Genomic DNA, 22734 nt, shown 5'->3' with positions numbered 1-22734 from the left:
GATGCGAAAGAGGGTCCCTCTCTCAGCGCCAAGGTTCCTGCTCTTATACTACTCTGGCGACTCTGCCTAATCTGTATGATAACGTGTGACCTTGTCGTCTTAACTGAGAGCGAATTCTACATATGTGCAAAGGGTGTCATAGAGAAGAGAAAGCTAATAAAGCAAGAGAAGGGTTGCAGCGATATAACGGCATAGCTCAAGCTACCCAGCTAAACACATGTGCCAAAGAGGCCTATTCTAACAAACCGTTGGTGAGAATGGCTAGAGATAGACTCTTATTGTTCCTCCCCACGGAAATCTTTAGTAAAAGGCGAACGATTTATTCGATCTGAAGAGAAAAAAGAATGAGCTGATAATCTGGGTGAAAACCAAATTCACAGGCGGTCTCACACTCAAATTGCAGCAACCATTCCTTCTAATACAAACAATAGACGTTCATAGATTTACTATACTTAGAAGGCCTCAACCTAAATAGAAGGTTTAAACGAACGAGTATTTTGTGTTCATTAATGTCTTTTTTACTTAAAACATTGTTGGCGCACAGGATTGTAGGTACCTGATCGAACACATTCTTTCAAACAGCGATTGGGCGTCTATTTTGAGTATTGAAGGTAAAAACAGTTGTATGTCTTGGTACGTGTACTTTTGATATCAGAGAATGGGAAATGATCCCATCTCTGTGTTTTATTTGAAAACATGTGATTTCATAACGACACAAATCGGGAAAGAAAATACGATCGTAATTTCTCAAATGATTTCTCAAATTTCAGAAGTGCTCTATATCTCTCGTGTCGCAAATAATTGAGGCTTTTGTCGTTGCAGTGGAGGTGAATTTGGAGTGTAATTCACCTCCACTGCGACGGTGGCGTTCGAGATTTGACATTTGAATATAAATCTGTCCGTTACATTCCGATTGGTAGCGAATATGACATGGACCTGAGGACTGCATTTTAGTGATGAACGAATTTTGATTAATATCATAGCCGGTTTGGGCGTGCCCTTTCAGGGTCATATTTTGTTTCTACCGCTGCCTCGTGGCAGCCAGGCCTAAAAAAAGATGGGAACACCTGAGGGAGGGAGTTTCACCAAGATGAATTTGGAAGAACTTTATGAAATAAAGTTGATGTTAAAACATAGGTGGACGTAATGTCTGGAAGCCTGCGTTCAACAGAAGGCTGTTTGGCAACAGTGAACAACGGACAAATTCAGCAAGGTAATTTACTGACGCCATGACCCAGATTCGTTCCGGTGATGCTACGGCCACAACACTATACGATCATGACCAATATGCAATCGCATACAATAAGTTTAGGGTCTTTTCTTTAGGATCTTCAGCCAAGACACCCATGAAAGAATGTTGATGTTAAAATGTCGGTGGAACTATCCAACTGTGCAGATCCGATGATCCCAAAGATTTGGGGTGAGACAACATTGAAAAAACGTTTTGCTTTGTTTACAGTGTCACTTATTTTGTGGCTTACCTTTTCTTCGTTACACATCTAAAGTATCGTATCATTTTACCTTGCGGCTTATACTACACCGTACATACCATATCACGTCGCCTATTCAACTCATGCATGAGATGCGATGGCTGAAATATTTAGGCGATGGGTTGCTACTCCATTGTGCTCTCCACTCATCATTTCATATCACATCCTCGTCGGGTTCATTCACATCCAAAGTATCTTGGCACAACATACGTAACATGACTTATCAACACAAGACGAGGTGGCCGAGAGGTTAAGGCGATGGATTGCTAATCCGTTGTGCTCTGCACGCATGGGTTCAAATCCCATCCTCGTCGAAGGCTTGCTTTGAGAGAATATTTGCCACAAACTAAACAGGAAAGAGGGTTCTTACCTGTGTATGTGTTTTGAACTGTCGCTTCTCTGAGAATCTTTGACCACAAACTGAGCAGGCAAAAGGTTTTTCTCACCAGTGTGGGTTCTTGTGTGTCTTTTGAAGTTTCCCATCTCTGAGAATCTTTGGCCACAAACTGAGTAAGAAAAAGGCTTTTCACCTGTGTGTGTTCTTGCATGTGTTTCTAAATTTACCTTCTGAGAGAATCTTTGGCCACAAACTGAGCAGGAAAAAGGGTTCTTACCAGTGTGGGTTGTTGTGTGTCTTTTCAAGCTTCCTTTCTCTGAGAATCTTTGGCCACAAGCTGAGCAGGAAACATTTTTTTCACCTGTGTGTGTTCTTCCATGTGTTTTTAAGTTTACCTTCTGGGAGAATCTTTGAAATTCTGCTGGAATGTAATGGGGTCAGCTGGTCTACTATGGGGCTCATTGGTGCAGGGGAATGATTCTCGCCTAGGGTTCTTTGATTGCCCGGGTTAAACTCCCGGACGAGCTCTTCTTTGAAACACTGTTGTCTATCGTTGTGTGGAGTCAAAGTCAAAGTCAGCTTTATTGTCAATTTCTCCACATGCCAAAGACACACAAATAAACCGAAATTTCGTTCCCCCCTATCCCACGATGACAAGACATGGCTCACAACAGACAAACAAGTAAACAAGTATAACAAAAGCGTGCTGAATAAATAATGAATAAATAACACAACAATAAATAAATAAATAAATAAATAAATAAATAAATAAATAAATAAATAAATAAATAAATAAATAAGAGGAGCAGAAAAAAAAGGAGCAAGTGCGCGTACAGCAGACATTCCCGAAAATAGTGCAACAGTGCCGCACGCTACGCAGAAGGGGGTAGCGAGTTCAGGGCCCTAACAGCCTGGAGAAAGAAGCTGTTGGCGAGTCTGGTGGTGCGGGAGCGCAGGCTCCTGTACCTCTTCCCAGAGGGCAGAAGGTCAAACAAAGAGTGAGCCGGGTGACTCACATCTCTGGCAATCGAGGTTGCCTTGCGGGCGAGATGGGAGGTGTAAATGTCCTTCAGGGAGGGGAGCGAAGCACCAATAGTCTTACCAGCCGTATTCACTATGCGCTGCAGGGCCTTCAAGTTCTGTTCAGTGCAGTTACCACCCCAGACAGCGATGCAACTGGTGAGGACGCTCTCAATGGTGCCATGGTCGAATGTAGACAGGACTGCCTGAGGAGCACATGCACGCCTGAGCTTCCGCAGGAAGTACAGGCGGCGCTGACCTTTCTTTGCCAGTGACGAGGTGTTTGCGGACCAGGAGAGGTCCTCACTGATGTGCACCCCCAGGAACTTGGTGCAGCTCACCCTCTCCACCACAGCACCGTCGATGATCAGCGGCAGGTGTGTTGTGTGACCCTTCCGGAAGTCAACAATGATTTCCTTGGTCTTATTGACGTTCAGCAGGAGGTTGTTGTCCCTGCACCACGTGGTCAGAAGGTCAACTTCCGACCTGTACCGAGTCTCGTCGCCTTTCGTGATGAGACCCACCAGAGTCGTGTCGTCAGCAAACTTCACTATGTGGTTGTCGCTGTAGGTCGCAGTGCAGTCATGCGTCAGCAGGGTGAAGAGCAATGGACTGAGCACGCAGCCCTGGGAGGCCCCCGTGCTCAGCGTGATGCTGGCGGAGATTTTGTCGCCAACACGCACCACCTGAGGCCTCTGACAGAGGAAGTCCAGTATCCAGTTGCAGAGGGAGGTACTGAGGCCCAGCTCATCGAGTTTGCAGATGAGTCGCTGCGGCACAATGGTGTTGAAGGCAGAGCTGAAGTCCACAAACAGCAACCTCACATATGAGTCCTTTCTCATATGACAGGCCAATGTTACACAGAATGTACCATGGTCTGCAAGCTTTCTTTGAGGCACGTTGGTCTAGGGCAGGGGTGTCAAACTCATTTTTGTCGCGGGCCACATTGTAGTCAAAGTTTCCCTCGATGGGCCATTATGACTGTCAACCCAAATAAATAAACGCCTCATATTATATACAGTATAAGCTACAAAACAAACTGACAAATAATTGCTTTTTCAAATCAGACTCGTGGAAACTTTTCACATATTTCAAAAATAATTTTAAGAAGATTCTTAAAAGTTCCGACAATTTGCAATGTTAGTATGACATAGATTTAATGCACAATTTGTCGTTGCGGGCCACAGAAAATGATACGGTGGGCCATAACTGGCCCCCGGGCCTCGAGTTTGACACCAGTGGTCTAGGGGTATGAATTTTGCTTTGGGTGTGAGAGGTCTGGGGTTTAACTCCCAGATGATCCCTTCGTTAAAACATTGCTGTTGATCAACTAGCCCCATTTCATCTGAGGTGCATGTCACATGGGCTGTCAATTGAAACGAAACGGGTTGTGTTCATTTACCTTGGGTCTCTTGAATCTGTTGTTTCGATTCTCATCACTTGAATCTGCCGTCATGTGTCATCCATTGCGCCACTCACCCTACAAGACTGTATCGACTGTAAACTTGTGTGGAAAACTGTCATTGTCCAAAGGAAGGCTGCTTAGCAACAGTGACCAGCAGACAAATTCATCAAAGTAATTTGATTATACCATAACCCGGATTCGAATGGAACACAACCATTAACCACTACACGATCATGGCCTGTATGCAGTAGCGTTAAATAAGTTGCGCATATTGGCCATGATCATATAGTGGTTAGTACTCGGTGTTGTGGCTGCAGCAACCCTGGTTCGAATCAGGGTCATGGCATACTCAAATAACTATGTGGAATTTGTCCCTTGCTCACTATTGCTGAACAGCCATCTTTTGGACAATGACGATTTTCCTCACGTTTGCGGTCGATAGCCTTAACTTGTAGGGCGAATGGCGCAATGGATAAAGCATCATGGCATATTCAAATAATGTCACCCATTTTTTTTTTGTTTTTCATTTTTGCAAAAGTGTTACACACAAGTTTATAAGCCACATATTCCTGTGGGGCTCGTGGAGCAATGGATAACGCATCTGTCTACAAATCAAAAGATTCCAGGACTCCTGGCCAGCTCACATACCATTTTGTGGTCAACATTAGCTATGTGTAATTTATGTGAACTTTTGGGTTGAAGTAACTCACAGACACCATCAAAAAATAGTCTTTCCAATTTTGTCTGATCTCAAGTCTTAGGAATCATCGGATCTGCGTAGTTATTGGATAGTTCAACCAACATTTTAACATCGACATTCTTTCATGGTCTGCCTGGGTGTCGTGGCTGAAGTTCCTAGAGAAAAGACCCTAAACATGCAACTGCATATTGGCCATAATATAGCAATGAGGCGGCTGCAACCCCAGTTTGAATCTGGTTAATAGCAGAATAAACTTGTTGCAGTTATTTTTTATTCACCCTAAACAGTCTTACGTTGGACCATGACAAATTTACATACACACAAGCTTACAGAAAATGACAACTTCCCGTGGGGCTAGTGGCTTGTTTCTTGCTCTGAACAGACAGGCAAAACGATTCCTAGCATTTACTAATCAAGTCCTAACCAATTCCTGTGTGTATGGGGGGGCAAAGGAACCAATCAGATGGCCCGAATCCATGCATGGCGGATGATGGCAGTGATCAACACAGATATTTGAGAAGTGAAATGAAGTTTATAGGATTTGCAGACAGTGTGCAATCATTATTTAAACAAAAGAGGCAGGTGCATACATTTGGAAACTCCAACAGAAAAATGACAGCAATATTTAGTAGATCCTCCTTTTGCAGAAATAACTGCCTCTAAACCAGTGGTTCTTAACCTGGATTTGGTCAAACTCTAGGGGTTCGGTGAGTCGGTCTCAGGGGTTCAACAGAGCCTCCACTGCGGAGGTCCGAACACACCAGATTTATAAATTCGTGATAAAGCATATCTGAACTGGTCTCGCAAAGGCAATAGCAGAAGTCACACCGATTTGCTGGTATGTCATTTGTCGTGAATTCATGCATTGTGTTGGTTTTATTCTTTCAGCAAGGTGGTGTTCATGCACTTCTGCATGAGTTCCGCTCTATTCTGGCCCAACTCTTTCGGTGCAGCCGTTGTACATATGATGACCCTGGAAAGTTCTTGGCGAATTATCCATCTTTGCCTTTCATGTTCATCGGGTCTACCATTTTAATAGGTATCTACACTGTGTATTTGGATAGAGACTGCTGAAAGGGGAAGCATATATGCCTCGTGAACTATATTTATTACTGCGGGTGAAGAAGAGTGAACAAATAAGTCATCAGACAAGTTTGCCGATTTATTAGTGCCCAGAAGAGCAGCACTCTGTTCCGTACTGTAACCTGTTAGGTTTGATCCCAGTTCTTTATCTTTAATGCTCGATATGCTAACAGTAATTACCAAGAGGCAGCCTTCACAGTTTAACTATTTGATGTATGCCAGAATGATCGATGCACAGCTGTGGAGCCCTTTCTGCGAGATGCGAAAGAAGGTCCCTCTCCCAGCGCCAAGGTTCCTGCTCTTATACTACTCTGGGCCGCCTTTCTGCAAGGAGGCGACTCTGCCTAGCCTGTGTGATGACGTGTGACCTTGTAGTCTTAACTGAGAGCGACTTCTACATATGTGCAAAGGGTGTCATAGAGAAGAGAAAGCTAATAAAGCAAGAAAAGGGTTGCAGCGATATAACGGCATAGCTCAAGCTACCCAGCTAATCACATGTGCCAAAGAGGCCTATTCTAACAAACCGTTGCTGAGAATGGGTAGACGGGGAAGCCTGTAAGTGAGTCCGTCACTCGCATACTCCATCGCTTCTCGGCCTTTTGGCTAAAATCAAGTGTAGTCTCGGTTCTTGGGTTTGAGGGATTAAGAGAGCTGATCATAGAAGAGAGAATTTTAACCATAAAAGTGGTGCCAAAGAGGCCTATTCTAACAAACCGTTGGTGAGAATGGGTAGAGATAGACTCTTATTGTTCCTCCCCACGGAAATCTTTAGTAAAAGGCGAAAGATTTATTCCATCTGAAAAGAAAGAGAGATCTGATAATCTGGGTCAAAACGGGCCACGTCACTGCTGGTCTCACCAAATTCACAGGCGGTCTCACACTCAAATTGTAGCAACCAGTCCTTCTAATACAAACAATAGACGTTGATAGATTTACTATACTTACAAGGACTCAACCTAAATAGAAGGTTTAAACAAGTATTTTGTTTTCATTAATGTCTTTTTTACTTTAAACATCTTTGGCGCACAGGATTGTAGGTACCTGATCAAACCTTCTTTCAAACAGCGTCACCTATCGATTGGGCGTCTATTATGAGTATTGAAGGTAAAAACAGTTGTATGTCTTGGTACGTGTACTTTTGGTATGAGAGAATGGGAAATGATCCCATCTCTGTGTTTTATTTGAAAACGTGTGATCTCATAACTTTATTCAAATCGGGAAACAAAATACGATCGTAATTTCTCAAATGATTTCTCAAATTTCAGAAGTGCTCTATATCTCTCGTGTCGCAAATAATTGAGGCTTTTCTCGTTGCTGGCATGGTTTGGAGTGTAATTTACCTCCACTGTGATGGTGGCGTTCGATATTTGACATTTGAATATAAATCTGTCAATTTACTTTAGAAAGTAAATGTTGTTTTCTAGAAATCTATACTGAGATGTATGAGGAACAACAATCGGGCGTATTCTTAAAAAGACAGACCTATAGCCGACAAAAAGGTTTTGATACGTTCATATCATATGACGAGTCAGGAACGTGGTAATTCCATATTATTTTGCATTGACTAATTTGGTTAATACAGTTTAGCAAGCAAATGCACAGTTCCATAGTACAGTTAATAACATGCTCAAAAGCATTCAGTGTGTCACAGCACCGCAGACCTAAACTCCATGTGCGTACGACTGCGTGTGATTTTTGTTTTAATCAGAAAGACCAGGGGAGAGCGCGAACGCAGTCCACGACTGTTGTGTTTATACGGAGTAGAGATGAACGCGAATGCAACTTCTTTATTCAGCAACTTTTTATTTTCTCCCCACTCATGTCTTACATAGCAGTACAATGCCCCTGGCGCACCACAGAGCCCCCAACTGTCAACATTATTTGAGACCTCCAATAACAAACTATATAATATTATAGTTTCAACATACGATAATACCACATCTCCCTTTTTCCAGGGATCATAGGGTAGACTGCCTTTGTCTCGTCAGACCTTAGAGCAGTGGTTCTTAACCTGGGTTCGATCGAACCCTAGGGGTTAGGTGAGTCGGCTTCAGGGGTTCGGCAGAGCTGGGAAGTCATTGCCCCGCCCCCGCCCCGCGACCCCCCCCCCCCCCCCCCGCCCACGGATGGCTGAACACACCTGAATATCGTGTAAATTCGTGATAACGCATATCTGAACTGTTCTTGCAAAGGCAACAGCAGAAGTCACACTGATTTGTTGGTATGTCATCCCCCCCTATATAGAGGGGTTCGGTGAATGTGCACATGAAACTGATGGGGTTCGTTTAACCCGCCCCCCAAAGAGGGGTTTGTTGAATGCACATATGGACCTGATGGGGTTCGGTACCTCCAAAAAGGTTAAGAACCACTGCCTTAGAGGATTATTCTGCCTCTTGTGTAGAAAGGTCTGTTCCTAACTTTTGCCAAGGTCTTTCAGGGCACCCTGATGGCACGAGTGCCTCTTTTGGGTTGTGTCGCTCTTGTATGCATGTCCTGCAGTTCAGTACCATTTTGTTCACTTGCTGGCTGAGTCCCGGCCACCACACAGATTGACGTGCACGTGATTTACATTCCAGGACACCTAAGTGTCCTTCGTGTAATTTGAACAGCACGTCGTTCCTCATTGCGGAAGGTATTACCAGTCGTGTGTCCTTTAGCATCTTTCACTGTTAATGTGGCTCGCTCCGGCCAGTCATTTTTTAGCGCTGGTTCCTGTTTTGCATGTGCTGGCCATCCTTCCATGCACATGGTCATGACACGCGAGCAGACACTGTCGGCTTTCAACTGCTCTTTCAGGTTTTCTGTATATGATGAGCTGACAGGTAGACTCTCAGTGACACAGTCCACAAATATGTTTGTGCTCTCCATCAGCTCCTGGTCATCAGTGGACATGCGTAATTTTACAGGTTGCACGTGAAAGTGTGTCTGCTGTCCAAAGCGACTTTCCTGGTACGTGCACGATGGAGTATGAGTAGCGCATCACCCTCATCCTGAAACCCTGGATTCTCTGTGGCAAAAGATCCAGTGCTTGGGCTCCAAGCAGGATGAGAAGGGGTTTATGGTCGGTCTCCAGGCAAAACTCCTTTCCAATGAGGAAATCCCGAAACCGTTCACAGGCCCATGTGAGGCCCATGTGAGGCCCAGAGCTTCCTTCTCCACCTGTGTGTATCGTTGCTCAGTTGGAGTGAGTGACCGTGATGCGTAAGACACAGGCTTCCATCCTTCCCCTCATTTCTGAAGAATTACGCCCCCCCCAACCCATACGATGATGCATCAGCAGATACTTTGGTGTCTCTGCCCGGGTCATACATAGCCAGCACCGGAGGAGAGGACAGAGCTTTCTTTAGGTCTTCAAATGCTGCTTTTGTCCTTTTGGGGCACGACCACCATGCCGGCACACCAATCAGTTGGCTCCTTCACCCGACTAATGACGCCCAGAGCTTCCATGCGCTGGAGCTCTCTCTTGACTTCACCCACCAGTGGTAGTGGAATCCTCCTGGGTTTTTTTACTGAATATGGCACGGCACCTGGCTTGACCTTTATGGTGTATGGTTGTTGTAGCTAACCCAGACCGCTGCGCAACTTGGGGTAACTTGCCTTGAAAGTCTCCATGTCTATGCTGTCGACTCGGATAAGCAAGCCAAGAAATGTGCTCTGGTTTTGATCAATATATCAGTGTTTTTTTTTCATTTGCCGTTCTCATCCCTGATGTTTAGCTCTGCTTCAAAATGAGGCTTGTCATCTTTCTGTGGCAACTGTGATTTTTTTCTGTGGCTCATCACCTGACACCTACCCACAGTTTGCGGTGTATTTGTCTCCCTAGACTCAATATATATATTTGTGTGTGTATATATAAACAGTGATCTCCAAGAACCACCATCATGTGTTTTTTTTTTTTTTTAACAACGATTACTTCTAGAACATTCCTTGAAAATAATATGTCCTCATCAGTGAGTTGTTTTAGAACAGGCCTGTCGGCTACTCATGTGGTAGTTGGGGGCTGCCTTTTGCCGATGGGCACAACTGTAGTGAATGCAAACTTCCTGTGTTGCAGAGAAGAACCAGCGGACACACATAGTCATTGCTTTTCTTTTTGTACCTTTAATCAGAAATCTGCTATTGGCTGTAATGAAGATTTGGCACACAAAACGTACCTATATTCCTGGACTTGGACTCTGACTCGGGGACTCGGACTCGGTCGGACTCTGTCATTTTTGCCGGACTCGGACTCAGACTCGGTGCTGATTTTGACCGAGTCCACCGAGTCCGACAATAAAACAATCACGTTCAATTTTATTTTCATCATGCTGCTCAGAATGCGAGTAGGAATACTGTCCACAGCCCTGCTTACGATCAATGCGGCCACGTTGAGTTGCACTTAGGCTAATGTTTACATTACGTACCAATGTCAAGGACGATTATGTCACCCAGCTTATATCATTGATGTGTTTCGATAGTTGTGGGGTCGTCACTAATTATTTGTGTTTAGATAAATGTCTGAGCTATAATGGTGTAATTAATGATTAAAAAATATTATCTTACATGTCCCGTGTTTCAGAATGGTTATTTAATTGGGCAAGAGTGTTTTCAAGCGTTTTGCCTCATGCCAATGGCACTCAGGGCTAAGGGTGGGCTTCAATGACCATTTTTGTAAAGCCACGCATTTAATACCATGTCAAATAATATATTAGAGTGTAGGTTATGTTCCAATGTATCCACTTCTATCGGTTAAATTGTCAACCGTACATTTATGACTATGCCTCGAGTGATCTACGTTATGAACTAGCACAACTCCGGTGGGGCAGGGAAAATGTTATCGATCCGACGTCCGATTGGAACGTCGCCTCACTTTTACATCCGCCCTCTCAGCAAGGGATCCTATATAAGCCGAACCAGCCAGTGTGAAAGCAGTTGCGTTCGTTCTGATAGATTTTGATCTAAATTAGCCTTGACTAAAGACGAAGCAGTCACATGAATTAACGGAAAAAATTGACAGCCGGACTAGGACCCGGACTCGGACTCGGTGGTCAAGAGGCCGGACTCGGTGCAAAAATCCGACCGAGTCCACAGCCCTGGCTCAAACCTCATTGAATAAAGTACATAAGCAGACAAGTATATTCACATATTAAATAAATAAAAGAAACATTTTAAACATATAATTATACCTACACACCAAATCAATAAAGAAGACATAACTAAACATTTTTGATAAGTGGTAATGAGAAAGGTTTTTATAACTTTATGATCTGATATATATATTTCTGAGCACTTTGAAATAACAAATGTTTTTTGATATATTGCCTGAATAGCTTAATGACCCTTAAGGAACTGTTCAATGCATGCCTGATGATTTTCTAAATCACGGACACTGCCAAAGTCGTCTAAAAATGTTCAGTACTTGATTGTATCTTATGTTTTGACTAATTCTAGACATCAGTTTTCGATTACTACTGAACGTTCTGGACAGAGGGAAATATTTTGCCTAACAAAGAAAAGATATGGTTGAAAGCATGATTAAACTAAGAATATGATGACGTAAGCAAGTACATGGAGATCAAAAGAACAAACAAACAAAAACATGGTAAGTGGTGAGTACAAACTTTGCATGGTCAGGGAACATTAATAAATAGGTAGATGATGTCACAGCCAAAAGCTCACATAATTCCGTACAAAATGACAAAATTGAAAGAATGATGAATGGATGAGGTGGAACAGTATATGTGCAAGAATGTTTACAGGAAGGTCACTTGGAGATAAAACCAGCAGGTGCCAGAGGGAGACAGCCAAGCCAAAGACGATCGTCAAGGCTGAAAGACGGAAAGGACAACAACAGCCCCCACAAATCGAATCTCCCATAATCAGCACCCAACCCCACGGAACCAGCTCTCACCGAACCAGCACCCACTCCCATGGAATCAAACTCTCCTGTGAACTTGCCCCACCCCAAAGACTCATCACCCATCAAACTCGGCCCACACTGGCCGACTGAATATAAGCTGACCAAAGAACCTTGAACGTGGCCTTTTCTGAATGGAGACTTTGCGCTCTTGAAAGGCCCAGCGCTGTATTGTACTTTCCTGAAGACAGAGCTTTCTGAACAAGAATTGTGATTGAACTCAACCAACCTGTGTAAGTCTAATTTCTGCTTCAGTGTCTTAGCATTTTCCTAAATCTGAAGAAATCAAACGAGCACACAGTGAGTACATTGGATAACTGGTGATTGGCAATGACTTTTGCCGTGAGGCGCAGATAGTGCGCTCCCTAAATTGTGGACAAAATCCAACAGGTGCATGAACTCAATCTGTTCTTCAACAGATTTGATTCCGCCTCCCCCCCACCCCTTCACCTCGCTCCGCATCTTTTTCTACCACCTTCGACACTCCAGCCCCCCCGCCAGCTCACCAACCCCCTCCCCCGGAGTCACTCTTCTGTCTCCTGTCTCCACTCCATCACCCTGGTCTTCCGACATCCCCCTCTTCTTTACAGATCTTCAGGTTCACTTCAGAAAGATCAAAGCAGGGAAGACCCCGGGCCCAGACGGCATCTGGCCGAGACTGCTCAGGGATTGTGCGGACCAGCTGAGTGGTGTGGTCAGGTACCTGTTCAACCTAAGCCTGAGCCTGAACAAGGTCCCAGTACTGTGGAAGACCTCCTGCGTGGTCCCTGTACCAAAGGTGCCATGCCCCAAGGAGCCTAACCACTTCAGGCCTATTGCCTTGACTTCCCACCTGATGAAGACTATGAAGAGGATCATCCTGGGTCACCTGCGTTCACTAGTGGGAGCGCAGCTGGACCCCCTGCAGTTTGCTTACCTGCCTGGTGTTGGGGTGGACAATGCATTGATTTATTTACTGCACAGAACACTGCTTCACCTGGAGGACAACAGGAGCACTGGGAAGATCATGTTCTTTGTTTTCTTCAGCGCTTTTAACACCATCCAGCCGTCACTGGTTAGGGTGAAGATGGAGAAGGCGGGTGTGGACCAGTGCCTGACTGCATGGACAACGGACTTCCTCACCGACCGGCCGCAGTTTGTGAGGTTACATCGCAGTGAGTCCGACGTGGTGCACTGCAGCACTGGTGTCCCCCAGGGTAGGGTGCTCCTTTCCTTTTCACCCTGTTCACGTCAGACTTTACCCACGACACCGCACACTGCCAAATCCAGAAGTTCTCCGACGACATGGCCATTGTTTGAAATGTCGCAGAGGGGAACGATCTGGAATATAGGTTGGTCATCAAGGACTTTGTCAGCTGGTGTGAGCTCAACCAGCATCAGGTGAACAACACCAGCAAGACGAAGGGGTTGATTGTGAGCTTCGGGAGGACAGCACCCATCTTCACTCCAATGAACATCCAGGGATCGGACAGTGAGGTAGTGGAGAACTACAAATTCCTGGGTGTTCGCCTTAACAACAAACTGGACTGGACTGGACTGATCACACCCATATCCTGTACAAAAAGGGCCAGAGTCGCCTCCATCTGCTGAGGAGACTGAGGTCCTTCGGTGTGTGCAGGGCTCTCCTCCGGACCTTCTATGACTCTATGGTGGCCTCGGCCATCATCTACGCTGTGGTCTGCTGGGGTGGGGGCAGTAGTGACCGGGACAGGGGGGGACTGAATAAGATGCTCAGAAGAGCGAGCTCTGTTCTGGGCTGTCCCCTGGACTCCATTGAGGTTGTGGGTGAGAGGAGGACGTTGATTAAGCTTAAATCCATCATGGACAACACCTCTCACCACCTCCATGAGAGTGTGCGGTTCCTGAGCAGCTCCTTTAGCGGCAGACTTTTGCACCCTCGGTGTAGGAAGGAACGGTTCCTCAGGTCCTTCATTCCCTCTGCTGTCAGACTTTACAACATGCATGCCGCCTGATAAAATGAATGTGTTTCGTCTCTACTAGCAGCACTTGTGTTTATCCTTGTCTGTTATTTACCCTTTTTTGTAATTCTGGCACTTGTTCTATTCTTGCACTCGTATTATTATTGCACTGATATGCGCTGCTGTAACAAGTGAATTTCCCTGCTGTGGGATGAATAAAGTTCAATCAATCAGTCAAGAGTTGGTTCAGACTGAAGTCAAGTTTTTGATTTCAAAGCATGACACGTTAAATTGACTATGAAAGGGATCGTCTGATCCGAAGTCAGGTGCCTTATCCATTAGGCCACATCGCCATGTGAAATACTCCATGTTTTCAGTGTGGCCTTGATAAGACTGTTTAACGGTTCCCAACAAGCAAGGATGCCCAATGTGGGAACCGAACCCACGGCCCTGAGTTTAAGAGTCGCATGTTCTCCCCACTGAGCTAACCAGGCTTTTCGACCTTGGAATTGTTTCATTTTTTCATTTTTTTGAATGGGTTAGGGGAAATAGAGAAATGTTTTAAGTGTGGCCTCTGAAACACATCTATTGATAAGACTAAAGAATCAAAGGTTCCCGACAAGTGTGGGCTGCCCAATATGGGGATAGAACCCACAACCCTGAGATTAAGACTTGCATGCTCTACCACCTGAGCTAACCAGGCTTCTCCTATTAAGAACTGTTTCATTCTTTCACTTTTTTTAATGGGTTTGGTTCACGAAAACCAGAAGCCACGTTTTAAATCTGGCCTCTGAAACACATTCGTTGATAAGACTAAACATTTAAAGGTTCCCAACAAGTGGCAGCTGTCCAATGTTGTCTCTAATTGGAAACCCCAGCCCGAGTTGGAAACCCTAATTGGAAACCCTTGCCCCAGTTGGAATTCCTAGTTTGAAACCCTACCCGGAGTTGGAACCCTAGTTGGAAACCCTAGCCCTAGTTGGAAATGCTGGCTCTAGTGTGCAATAGAGAAAGCATTTTTTCTTTTGGTTTTTGTCACTTTGTTGCACTGAAAATGGAGATTGGGGGGGAGTCAGCACAACAAAAAAGAAATCAGAAACCAAAACCTTTCTGACAGTATAGAAAAGAATAATAAATAATACATAGAATAAGGTTTACTGTCTGTGAAGTTGAGTTTAATTGAAATGGCCAGTGGTTGAATCAATTTTACAGTAAAATAGCTTTGTAAAACCAACTATTCATGGCCTCGGTAGCGCAGGCGGTAGCGCGTCAGTCTAGTAAACTGAAAGTCGTGAGTTCAACCCTCACACGGGGCTATGTTTTATTTAGTCCTAACCCTAACTCGAGCCCTTGTTGGAAACCCTAGCCCCAGTTGGAAACCCAACTTTGAGAATGGTCAGACAGAAGTACCTTTTTCTTTTGATGAAGTTCAGTTTCATGGAAATGGCCGGTGGTTGAATCAATTTTACAGTAAAATAGAATTTTAAGACAGGTGCCACAAATTCTCGTTGGCGCAGGCGGTAGCGCGTCAGTGTCGTAATCTGAAAGTCGAGAGTTTGATCCTCACACGGTGCATGATTTATATATATTCCAACCCTAAATCTAGCCCTACCTGTAAACCCTAGTCCTAGTTGGAAATCCTAGCCCTAGCCTAGTTAAGTTTGATCAAAATGGGCGGTGGTTGAATCAATTTTACAGTAAAAAACAATTGCACAAATTGCAATTGCATAGCCTCGTTCGCGGAAGTGGTAGTGTGTCAGTCTCATAATCTGGAGGTCGTAAATTCGACCCTCACACAGGGCACACTTTTATATAGTCCTAACTCTAGCCCGAATTGGAAACCCTCATCCTCGTTGGAAGCCCCAGTTGGAAACCCTGGCCACAATAGTTGGCTTCCCTAACCCGAGTTGGAAACCCTAGTTTCAGAATGCTCAGACTAAAAGTCACTTTATCTTTCTGTGAAGTTCAGTTTGATTGAAATGGCCGGTGGTTGGATCAATTTTACAGTAAAAAAGAATTGTAAAACTGTAAATGCACAGCCTCATTAATGCAGGTGCTAGCATGCCAGTCTCACAATCTAAAGGTCAAGAGTTCGGTCCTCAGGTGGGGCAGACGTTTTATATACCTAGTCCAAACTAGCCCTAACCCTAACTCTAGCCCTAGTTGGAAACCCTAGTCCTAGTTGGAAACCTTAGTTGAAAACCCTATTTTCAGTAGGGAGCAGGTTGCTCAGACTAAAATAACTTTTTCTTCTTTTAAGGGGTAGGGCAGCAAAGTAAGCAGGGATTGTGAATATCAGCAAGCACAGGTTGCTCAACTGGAGTCAAGAGAAACAAATTAAAAATTGTACATCAGATGAAAAATGTGCCTCTTTCTTTTGGCTTTTGTCACTGACATTTGGGGTCACCACAACAAAGATCAAAACAGCACAAAAACAGTTTACCTATATTTTGTCACGTCTCGCCCCCAACTGCTCCACTATGTGTCTGTCTTGGTTTCTGTCTGTGTGCTCGCCCCTCCCCTCCTGTGTGCCCATGATCAGTGTGATTGTTCCCACCTGCCTCTTGTTACCTGTCGTGTATAAAAGTCCTGTCTGCCCCTCTCTCCCTGTCGGATCATTGGTTTTGGTTTTGGTTGCTGTCGTTCGGTGTTGGCGTGCTGTCTTGGTGCCGTCGTGTCCTGCTGTCTTCTTGTTTCACGTCCTGGTCAGTCAAGTTATTGTTTAGGTCATGTCAGTTTACCGAGTCTGTATTTTGAGTTGCTTCGGTGGACCCTGGTCCGGGCTGCACTTGGTCGTCCTGCTCCATGCTCCACACCCGACCGTGACAGAATGATCCGACCATCACAGCGGCCAGCGCTTGGACCACCCTTCACCACCAGCTCCCGCTGCGACGCACGATCCACATCCGAGCATGTTCCAGCGCCATGGGCTTGCAGCCGCCATCGGATCTTGCTCCAGCGACGCCGGGCTCACGGCCGCCATCGGAATTCCCCCCCGGCGCCATCAGCTCTGCGACCGTCGTCGGACTTCGCTGCCGCGACGCCGGACCCGCGGCCGCAATCGGAGTGCCCCCCCGGCGTCATCAGACTCACGGCCGCCATCGGGCTCCACCCCAGCGTCGCAGGACCCGCGAACGTCGCCAGACATCCAAGCCAGCTGCGTCGGATCCGCGATCGTCCCTGGCTCCGCTCCCTCTGCTGCGGCGCGTGATGGCTCTTGCCGCCGCGCACAGCCCCGCCTTCCGAATGTCGCCGATCACTGTACGGACTTTGTGAGTGGCCGCCGATCGCTGTACAGACTTCCCAAGGCGCCGCCCCAGTGCGGTTGTGTTTCCCCGAGTTTCCGCGGAGTGCGGTTCTGTTTCCCCAAGTCGCCGCCCGTGTGCTGTTGTGTTCCCCAAGTCGCCGCCCGAGCGCGGTTCTGTTCCCGAAGTCACCGCCAGAGTGCGGCTCTGTCCCCTAGGTCACCGCCAGAGTGCGGCTCTGTCCCCTAGGTCACCGCCAGAGTGCGGATCTGTCCCCGCAGTCACCGCCCGAGTGCGGATCTGTCCCCGCAGTCACCGCCCGAGTGCGGTTCTGTCCCCGAAGTCGCCGCCAGAGTGCGGATCTGTCCCCGCAGTCGCCGCCAGAGTGCGGATCTGTCCCCGCAGTCGCCGCCAGAGTGCGGATCTGTCCCCGCAGTCGCCGCCAGAGTGCGGATCTGTCCCCGCAGTCGCCGCCAGAGTGCGGATCTGTCCCCGCAGTCGCCGCCAGAGTGCGGATCTGTCCCCGCAGTCGCCGCCAGAGTGCGGATCTGTTCCCCGCAGTCGCCGCCAGAGTGCGGTTCGGTTCCCCCAAGTCACCGCCCGAGTGCGGTTCGGTTCCCCAAGTCGCCGCCCGAGTGCGGTGCGGTTCGGTTCCCCAAGTCGCCGCCCGAGTGCGGTGCGGTTCGGTTCCCCAAGTCGCCGCCCGAGTGCGGCGCGGTTCGGTTCCCCAAGTCGCCGCCCGAGTGCGGTGCGGTTCGGTTCCCCAAGTCGCCGCCCGAGTGCGGCGCGGTTCGGTTCCCCAAGTCGCCGCCCGAGTGCGGCGCGGTTCGGTTCCCCAAGTCGCCGCCCGAGTGCGGCGCGGTTCGGTTCCCCACGTCGCCGCCCGAGTGCGGCGCGGTTCGGTTCCCCAAGTCGCCGCCCGAGTGCGGCGCGGTTCGGTTCCCCTAGTTTTTTTTTTTTTTTGGGACGTCGGGAGACGTCCCTTGTGGGGGGGGTTCTGTCACGTCTCGCCCCCAACTGCTCCACTATGTGTCTGTCTTGGTTTCTGTCTGTGTGCTCGCCCCTCCCCTCCTGTGTGCCCATGATCAGTGTGATTGTTCCCACCTGCCTCTCGTTACCTGTCGTGTATAAAAGTCCTGTCTGCCCCTCTCTCCCTGTCGGATCATTGGTTTTGGTTTTGGTTGCTGTCGTTCGGTGTTGGCGTGCTGTCTTGGTGCCGTTGTGTCCTGCTGTCTTCTTGTTTCACGTCCTGGTCAGTCAAGTTATTGTTTAGGTCATGTCAGTTTACCGAGTCTGTATTTTGAGTTGCTTCGGTGGACCCTGGTCCGGGCTGCACTTGGTCGTCCTGCTCCATGCTCCACACCCGACCGTGACATATTTTCCTCTTTCAATTTGATGATACACTAGACATGAATACCTGTTTAGATTTGAAATCTTACCCATTAGGCCAGATAGCCATACAGGAAATTCTGACAAGTGATAGCAGTGCAATGATTTTTGAGCATATACAGTAAATCTACAGCCTAGATTCAAGTGGAGTTAACTGACTGGATCAGAAGATTAAGGGGTTCAAGTCCCTTCGTTGTCAATTTAATGAATGTCAAGAGGAAAGTAGCCTAGTGGATAATGTGTCTAACATTAAATAATAGTTTTTATTTTGTTTCTGCATTACCCAATACATCTCCTTCACATTGTGACACATTCTCCCATTATCTGTCTGTGTTAGGTAGAGAAAAAGATTTTAAAGGAAAGGTAAGTATTGTTGTGTTGTGTTTTGTTGTATTGTGTGTTGTCATTACCGTATTTTCTGGACTATAAGTCACGTTTCTTTTCATAGTTTGGGTGGGGGGGCGACTTATACTGAGGAGCAACTTATACGTGATTTTTTGTCACAAATTTTCAAAATAAAAAAAAAAAAAACGAAAAATGGATAAACGAACCGTGATGTAGCAAGGGATTACTGTAGTTTGAACTGCAAGTGACATCAGCGGCGCGGCGGTTGTTTACTTAAAGGACAAAGGATTCGATCACGGGATGACGAAGATGACGAAGGGCCCCATGTACTACCGGCATCTTTAGTGGCTTTGCTTGTAAGTGACACAGAGGACGAAGAGTTTTTTTTTTCCCAATGATCATCACACACACATCTGGGTGTGGTGAGATTTGTCCTCTGCATTCAACCCATCCCCGTGTGATTTTGATCCATCCCCTGGGGGAGAGGGGAGCAGTGAGCAGCAGCGGTGCCGCGCTCGGGAATCATTTGGTGATCTAACACCCAATTCCACCCCTTAATGTTGAGTGCCAAGCAGGGAGGCAATGGGTCCCATTTTTATAGGTATGACCCGGCCGGGGTTTGAACCCACAACCTTCCAGTCTCAGGGCGGACACTCTACCACTAGTTTGAAGGATTTAATGATTTGGAGTGACACAGAAGGTTTGAAAAACTATTATATGTTTCACGCACACCCGGTCCTATTCTATGGAGCTCTCTTCCACCTCTGTGGCTGGAAGTGCCACCTCCAGGGATGGAAGTCCACGCTGCCACACGCCTGGAAGTCGATGCCGGTGCTTGGGGCTGTGTGGCGGTGAACTGTTTATGTTATTGTTATTTGATATATTTGTCATTTTCAAAACTTGTTCAGGAAAAAAAATATTATTCAGTGGTAATGTTGGACGTTTTCAATAAATACAAATTCATACAGTTTTAGGGTTCTCAGGTTAAAAAAGGCAATGCATGCACGGGGGCCCCCAGGGCTGCGTGCTCAGTCCATTGCTCTTCACCCTGCTGACGCATGACTGCACTGCGACCTACAGCGACAACCGCATAGTGAAGTTTGCTGACGACACGACTCTGGTGGGTCTCATCACGAAGGGCGACGAGACTCGGTACAGGTCGGAAGTTGACCTTCTGACCATGTGGTGCAGGGACAACAACCTCCTGCTGAACGTCAATAAGACCAAGGAAATCGTTGTTGACTTCCGGAAGGGTCACACAACACACCTGCCGCTGATCATCGACGGTGCTGTGGTGGAGTGGGTGAGCTGCACCAAGTTCCTGGGGGTGCACATCAGTGAGGACCTCTCCTGGTCCGCAAACACCTCGTCACTGGCAAAGAAAGCTCAGCGCCGCCTGTACTTCCTGCGGAAGCTCAGGCGTGCATGTGCTCCTCAGGCAGTCCTGTCTACATTCTACCGTGGCACCATTGAGAGCGTCCTCACCAGTTGCATCGCTGTCTGGGGTGGTAACTGCACTGAACAGAACTTGAAGGCCCTGCAGCGCATAGTGAATACGGCTGGTAAGATTATTGGTGCTTCGCTCCCCTCCCTGAAGGACATTTACACCTCCCATCTCGCCCGCAAGGCAACCTCGATTGCCAGAGATGTGAGTCACCCGGCTCACTCTTTGTTTGACCTTCTGCCCTCTGGGAAGAGGTATAGGAGCCTGCGCTCCCGCACCACCAGACTCGCCAACAGCTTCTTTCTCCAGGCTGTTAGGGCCCTGAACTCGCTACCCCCTTCTGCGTAGCGTGCGGCACTGTTGCGCTATTTTCTGGAATGTCTGCTGTACGCACACTTGCTCCTTTTTTTGCTCGTCTTATTTATTTATTTATTTGTTGTGTTATTTATTCATTATTTATTCAGCACGCTTTTGTTATACTTGTTTACTTGTTTGTCTGTTGTGGGCCATGTCTTGTCACCATGGGATAGGGGGGAACGAAATTTCGGTTTCTTTGTATGTCTTCGGCATGTGGACAAATTGACAATAAAGCTGACTTTGACTTTGACTTAAACAGTTCTACGAATCCTGTTTCATCCACTGAGTGTGTATGTGTGCCACACGTTTTTAGCAATTAAGCCCGTGACTGAAGATGGCGTGTGCGGTAAAGGCGTCGGCCCATGATCAAGAAGGTGGTTCACCCCATGTGAGGCTCAGCCATTGCACTACGGTTGAGCTGACCTCTGCAAATTCCCCTACTGTGTGAATCTTGACTGCATTATTTCTGGTAGTGGGGGACTGTGTTCGCGCTCTCCTCTGGTCTTTCTGATGAAAACAAAAATTAAGCGCAGTAGTATGCACATGGAGTTTAAGTCTGCGATGCTGTGACACACTGAACGCTTTTGATTATGTAATTAACTGTACTCTGGAACTGTGTGTCAGGGTTCTCCAGATTATCCTTATCGTATGATTATGTTGGAATGCAGCCTGTAATAAATAACCTAGCTAGATTAGTTTTATGCTTATGTTGGAATGCAACCTGTGATAAATCACCTAGCGTGTCCCATCCTACACAAAGTCGTAAAACACCCCTTGCTATGTTTTGACTAGAGGTCAAGGGCTTTCTCTATTCAGTCCACTCTTACCCCCACCCTGTTTCTCTTAATAAAAATGCTCTTGCAGGAGGCGAGAGTCAGACCTCCATTCGAACATCGCTGTACGCACAGCGACGAATGGACTCTCCACCTGCAGGTGTCTAAAGGGACTTACTCGTCTCCCGTGTGGTTCTTGCAAAATAAGTTGGACTGAGCGAATCTCTAACACTGTGCATTTGCTCGCTAAACTGTATTCACCAAATTAGCAAATGCAAAATAATATGTAATTACCACGTTCCTGACTCGTCATATGATATGAACGTATCAAAACCTTTTTGTCGGCTGTAGGTCTGTCTTTTTAAGAATGCGCCCGATTGTTGTTCCTCATACATCACAAGTATGGATTTCTAGAAAACAACTTTTACTTTCTAAAGTAAAATGACAGAAATATTTTCTAATGTCAAATATCAAACGCCACCAACGCAGTGGAGGTGAATTACACTCCAAACCATGCCAGCAACGTCAAAAGCCTCAATTATATGCGACACAAGGGAGACATAGAGCATTTCCGAAGTTTGAAAAATCATTTGAGAAATTACGATCGTATTTTGTTTCCCGATTTGTGTTGAATAAAGTTATGAAATTACAAATTTTCAAATAAAACACAGGGATGGGATCATTTCCCGTTCTCTCAGACCAAAAGTACACGTACCAAGACATACAACTGTTTTTACCATCAATAATCAAAATAGACGCCCAATATAATTGAAAGAACGAGCGCCATCAGTGTTCGATCAGATACCTACAATCCTGTGCGCCAACAATGTTTAAAGTAAGTGAGACATTAATGAACACAAAATACTCGTTTAAACATTCTATTTTGCTTGAGTCCTTGTAAGTATAGTAAATCCATCAACTTCTATTGTTTGTATTAGAAGGAATGGTTGCTGCAATTTGAGTGTGAGACCGCCTGTGAATTTAGTGAGACCAGCAGTGGGGTGGCCCGTTTTGACTCAGATTTTCAGATCACTCGTTTCTCTTCAGATCGAATAAATCTTTTGCCTTTTACTAAAGATTTCTGTGGAGAGGAACAATAAAGAGTATACCATTTCCGTGGAGAGGAACAATAAGAGTATATCTCAATTTGTTGATGCTCTGCGAAAGAATATCAATATTGCAACGGATAGCCGCCTATATCATACTCCGTGCAACAATCATACGTTCACATAATTCATACCGGCACGTGTGAACATGTTCACATAAACAGAGAAATTATGCCGAGTGCAGACAGACAATCACGTTTAAAACCTCGTTTATCATCCATCCAT

General features: G+C 46.3%; 5 non-coding genes and 1 pseudogene across 5 annotated transcripts; 4 read left to right on the top strand and 2 right to left on the bottom strand.

The window, feature by feature from the left end:
* Positions 1-236: 236 nt before the first annotated feature.
* Positions 237-348, bottom strand: LOC125992690 (U5 spliceosomal RNA). Its single transcript, XR_007489741.1, has one exon. It is a non-coding gene; the product is annotated as a U5 spliceosomal RNA (small nuclear RNA).
* Positions 349-1722: 1374 nt separating this feature from the next.
* Positions 1723-1804, top strand: trnas-gcu (transfer RNA serine (anticodon GCU)). Its single transcript has one exon. It is a non-coding gene; the product is annotated as a tRNA-Ser (tRNA).
* Positions 1805-6739: 4935 nt separating this feature from the next.
* On the bottom strand, positions 6740-6849 carry LOC125992687 (U5 spliceosomal RNA). Its single transcript, XR_007489738.1, has one exon. It is a non-coding gene; the product is annotated as a U5 spliceosomal RNA (small nuclear RNA).
* An 8244-nt stretch (positions 6850-15093) lies between these two features.
* On the top strand, positions 15094-15166 carry trnat-agu (transfer RNA threonine (anticodon AGU)). Its single transcript has one exon. It is a non-coding gene; the product is annotated as a tRNA-Thr (tRNA).
* A 5799-nt stretch (positions 15167-20965) lies between these two features.
* On the top strand, positions 20966-21131 carry LOC125992696 (U1 spliceosomal RNA). Its single transcript, XR_007489746.1, has one exon. It is a non-coding gene; the product is annotated as a U1 spliceosomal RNA (small nuclear RNA).
* Positions 21132-22432: 1301 nt separating this feature from the next.
* LOC125992684 (U5 spliceosomal RNA) lies at positions 22433-22517 on the top strand (annotated as a pseudogene).
* The last annotated feature ends 217 nt before the right edge of the window (positions 22518-22734 follow it).

Source organism: Syngnathus scovelli, unplaced genomic scaffold (genome assembly GCF_024217435.2).
Source record: "Syngnathus scovelli strain Florida unplaced genomic scaffold, RoL_Ssco_1.2 HiC_scaffold_23, whole genome shotgun sequence".
Taxonomy (NCBI): domain Eukaryota; kingdom Metazoa; phylum Chordata; class Actinopteri; order Syngnathiformes; family Syngnathidae; genus Syngnathus; species Syngnathus scovelli.
This window is presented reverse-complemented; position numbering and strand designations above follow the sequence as displayed.